General features: G+C 36.8%; 1 pseudogene; it reads left to right on the forward strand.

Annotated features, from left to right (window-relative positions):
• The first annotated feature begins 1,006 nt into the window (after positions 1 to 1,006).
• Positions 1,007 to 4,408, forward strand: LOC118051341 (protein NLP2-like; annotated as a pseudogene).
• The last annotated feature ends 970 nt before the right edge of the window (positions 4,409 to 5,378 follow it).

The following is a 5,378-nucleotide window of genomic DNA, read 5'->3' on the forward strand; positions in this document are numbered from 1 at the left end:
TATTGCCATCAACCCTTCTTGAGCTGTCCTTGTGAATGTTTGATGTACTTCTGAAATGGTCCTGTGAAGTGGTCAGTTCCCTTAATCGAAATCTGTGCTGCAAGAAACAAATTGAAACAACAAGTCTTTGTTTATTTTTATTTATCGGTTAGGATAATGGATTTTTGACAAGATTAATAATGATTTCTTTCAACAACATGGGGCTGTTGTGCCATTAGATGACAAGAAAAGCCCATGAGACGAGAGAATTAAATCAAAGGCAGAGCAGAAGACCCTCAAAGTTTCTTGTTCTAGAGGATGGAGTGTATGGGTCTTAGAAATCGAACATGCTTTAATGCTGATCCTGCGAAAGGAGAGAAATTGCGCTAATTTTGCTGCTAGGTTAAGGTAAGAAAGATCGCAGTTATCCAGTGAGTATTGAATTGGAATCAGTTTTATGATAAGTGATTAAATTATAGATTATTATACCTTTTTTATTTCTATTATAATATGAGTATTTTCTTCATTTCGTGTAATTTAGGACATTTAAGACTCTAACACGCATCTCTTCCTTGTTGCTCATCATTTTTTTGTCTGGTTCGTGGCAAAAATGACGTGCACACACACACAGGTGTATATATAATCGATAATGATTAAGGTCACACATTTCAACTGTTTGAGCAGCAAGTAACAGACTGGAAGAGAATGGACATGCTGAATGAAGAGTCTTCAGAAGTGAGGTTTCTTCCTTGCTCATGTGTCTCTTCTTATTTGTTTAAATGCATTTCGAGTAAGTTTAATGTAAGAAAGTAGAGATTACATGGGTTTTTACTCCTTTATGCTCATGTTTGTCTGATTATTCCTGTGTCTCAGGTGGAGAAAATTCTAATTTGGAGTTTTAATGGTTGGCGGCGAGTTTCACGCAAGTTGATGGTATGGGATGAAACAGTTCTCTTTTCCCTAATCTACGCTCGATATCTCAGGAATCCATGATTGGGATTTCATGATGAGATTCTTGTATTCAAGGATGGGGCCGACACGATGGAGAGTTCAGCTTTCTGAGCAAGGTCTCCACTCTAATGTTCTAGTACGAATTCACTATACATGCTTTTCGGTCTAATAACTTGAGTTATAGCTCAAACCAGAGCGGTTTCAAGAAGGACAGAAGGCATTGCGCATGGAAATCCACCTCTCGATTATCCTAAAGTTGGAACTTGTCAGATGACCTCAGGTTGAGGATTCTGTGACACTTCACTTTTAGGGCAGATACGGTCATCGAGCAGGAGCAGATGGAATTGGGTGTAGTGGAGATGGTGCCGAGGGTAATCCAATGACTTCTTTTCTGTGAAGGAGAAGAGAATGACAGCCATTAGTACTTAAACATTTTATCAATATAGATAGTCTTTATCAGATTTGGCTACTGTTGGAGAGAGAGGAAGAAGTTTGCCTACTATTGATGCAGCCCATATTTCGTCAACTAGTTGTAAGAGTCCTTGGCAAGTTTAGAATTGTTTAATTGCCTATCACTCCAAGTAGAAGGGGATGCGAATTTTTCTGTAGGGTTTCCCCGGTCCGGGTTTTCTTGGAGAGCTGCCTGAGTGGACTCCTGATGTATGTTCTTTCATTCAGAAGATGAAGAATATCCGCGTATAGATCATGCAATAAAACATCACATTAGAGGGTCTCTTGCACTCCTCTTTTCAAACAAGGCAGTGAAGAACTTGCTTGGGCATAGTTGAGATTGTGACTACTACTCGGAAGATGACCTATCGTCCAGAAACTAGAAGACATCTGCAAAGCTCTCAAGGTTTGTTCGTTTTCCCATGTATCTTGCAAAGGATTTCAATTAGCTATCAAGTTTAACAATGAGACTATTGTTATAATTAATTTATGTTAGTTTGCATATAGGCTTCATGTTTCTTTCCTTTCAAATCCATTGACTTGCATTTGAACTTTCAGATCTTTGAATGATTGAAATGCCTTTCAAAGTAAAAATGGTTATCGATTTCTTTAAGCCTGTGAAATAAGCAAGAAACTTCGCTCATTTCTGGTCTTTATATGCATGTTGATTTGCAGGCTGTTGATCTAAGAACTTCTGAAGACTTCTGCTCACCTGGTGTGAAGGTAAGTAGATAGGCCTTCTAGAAACAGAGACACTAGATTCAGGTTTCTGAAGTTTTCAGCGTTCATAACTAAGATCACAACTGCTGTTCCTTTTATCACAGACTTGCAATGGATTAAATCAAGTTGCAGTGACTGAGATATCCGAGATTGTGAAATCTGTTTGCAAGACATATGGATTACCCTTAGCTCTAACATGGGCTCTACGTAGCCGGCAAGGTAAAAGGTGGACGCCAGCAGTTTGCTGAGAAGTCTGGCGCTTTGTATAATCCACCGTGGATTCTGCTTGCTTTTTGGCCGACAGGGATTTTTCAGGTTTTCACATGGCAAGTTTTTGAGCAATACATTCTCCTAGGCCAAGGGATTGTGGGGAGAGCATTCACAACACAGAAACAATGCCTCGCGAATGATATAACTTCCTTCAGCAAGAAAGATTATCCTCTGGCTCACCATGCCAAGATATTTGGTCTTCATGCTGCCATAGCGATTCCCATGCGAAGCATTGCTACCGGATTAGTTGAATTTGTGTTGGAGTTATTCTTGCCAAAAGATTGCAAAGACACCGAAGAACAAAAGAAGATGTGGGATTTATTGCCTATTGCCATACAACAGGTTTGCTGGAGTTCACAGGTTGTCATGGACAGGGGGCTTGATAATGGAGAAAATCAGAGTTTTGAATCATCATCTTCGAAACAACCTCCATTGGATGAATCATCTTGGATTTCCCGTATGGTGGAGGCCCAAAAGAAGAATCAAAGTTTCTGTGTCACATGGGGCTATCCAAAAGAGCCTAAAGAAGAGTTCAAGATGATAACTCATTGGGATGACTCTGCGATGGAATTAGACCATAAGCAAGTAATTTCGGAGTTGGGTCAACTTCAGCAAAATTCTAGACCCAATAGCAACACCGACGGTGATGGAGTTTCTTCTGCTTTTGGCAGACATCTCTCATTTGGCAGCAGAAAAACAGGTAAGAAGAGACGGACCAAGACAGATATCCAGACAATCAGCTTGGAAGTTCTTCGACAGTACTTTGCAGGGAGCCTCAAAGACGCTGCTCAAAGCCTCAGCGGTATGCAAATATCCTATCACAGATGAAATCACATGTTCATATATAAAGCAACGAGTAGCATTTCAATTTAGATCTGAGGCATCCTTTATTAAAGAATTATCATGCATTACACAGACAAACACTTGCTGGAGAACCAACTTGATATAATCCTCCAGAAACCTTTATTATCATTTTCGTTTGTAAAGCTAGGTTGTTGTCTTCAATAATCCTTTATTAGAGGACTGTCATTTGTTTAGCTAATCAATGGTGTAATCACACAACTTGTTCTAATTGCAGTTTGCCCTACTACTCTCAAAAGAATATGCAGACAACGGTATCACGCGATGGCCTTCTCGAAAGATCAAGAAGGTTGACCATTCCTTGCGAAAACTCCAGCAGGTGATTGACACAGTCCAAGGTGCTAAGGGTGCCATTCAGATTGAATCTTTCTACTCAGCCTTCCCAGAACTGAGCTCTACAAAACTTTCAAGTCATGCTCCTTCTTCTTCATTCATGAGGAGTGACAGTTCAAAGCACTTTGATTCTCCAGCTGAAGATACTATCTTTTCTGGCACTACCTCAAAATCCCATTCCTCTCCGTGTAGTAGGAGCTCTTGTTCAAGTAACTGTTGTTCTGCTCGAGCACAACAGCATGCCGCCACCGTTATAACTGGCTCAAGCAATGGAAATGGCGCTTTGCCGGCAGAAACCTCGAATGGGGTTTTAAAGAGGACTGACAGTAGTGAATTAGCAGAATTTTATTCCTTGGATAACGAAGGAGAACCAGACTTTCTCTTAAGATCACATATCCACAAAACAAGGACAATCAATGAGCAGATTCATCAAAGTCTGCTAGAAACTCCACCACAGTTTGGCCAGAGTAGACGAGGAGGAGACGTCTTCATAGTTAAAGCCATTTTTGGAGAAGAAAAGGTTAGGTTATTCTTGCAACCAAACTGGGGTTTAAGGGACTTGCAACAAGAGATTGGTAAACGTTTCAAGATAGATGATTTCACTGGCTTTGGCCTCAAGTATATGGATGATGATGGGGAATGGATTCGTTTGACCAGTGATGATGATCTCGTGGAGTGCAAAGAGACACACAAATTCTGTCAAAGCAACACAATCAAGCTATCCCTTTACAAATATTCTACTGCATTTGGTTGCCGAGGTTCATGCTAAGGCTTCCATTGATCGTGTAATTAGTCTCTAGGGCATAGATGTCTGGTTTCGAGCCACGACCTAGTTTTTGGTACTGTTTCTTGTTTTTTAGCTATTTCTTATTTCTAATTTTAAAAAAAAAAATCGTTTATAAGAAAAAAGTATGTGAAGGAAAAAACTGTACATGCAGACATTATTTAATTTTAAAAAATATAAAAATATATTGGCTAAAATTAATAATTTAACATATTTAATTATTATTGTTAAATGATGACATGATAGTTGTGACAATGATTGTAACAATATAATAATTATAATTATGACATTTATAATAATAATATTAGTTATAATAATATCAAATTAATAATGATTGTTATTCTATTTATAAATAACAATAATAATACTTGATGATAATATAATAGAGGTGATAAAAAAATGATAATATAATAATTGAAATATATTTATAAAAATAACTAATGATAGATGAGATGGAATTATTAATGATGATGATAATATTAAAATAGAGAGTGATTAATAATAAGAAATGACGATAATAATAATGGTTAGGATGACTATAAAAATAATTATAGTGATGATTGAAATTATGATGGTTATAATATTGATAATATATCTTGCATATAAAAAAAAATTGAGAAATTATTACTCGCAAATAAAATAAATAAAAAATTTGAGAAAAAATATTAGCCCATTCAAATTCCTTGCGTGGCAAGCACCATTCAAATTCCTTGTCTCGTTTAAGGTACAATTATTTTGACAAGCCATAAATTTGATTTTGACTTCAAAACTTTGTGGTGTCGTCTCCATCTTCTTTCTATAGATGCACGGGAAAGGGAAAAAGGGACACCGCACAAAGAAAGGACCGAAATTAATCATTCAATTCTTGAAACATATTTTAGAGTGCGGTAAGATATGTTATTAGATTTTGTTTAAAAGTGTTTTTGTTTTGAAAAAAAATTATATTTTTGTATTATTCTAATATGCTTGATATTAAAAAAAATTAAAAATAAAAATATTTTTAAAAAATATTATATACCATAATATGAAA

Source organism: Populus alba, chromosome 16 (genome assembly GCF_005239225.2).
Source record: "Populus alba chromosome 16, ASM523922v2, whole genome shotgun sequence".
Classification (NCBI taxonomy): domain Eukaryota; kingdom Viridiplantae; phylum Streptophyta; class Magnoliopsida; order Malpighiales; family Salicaceae; genus Populus; species Populus alba.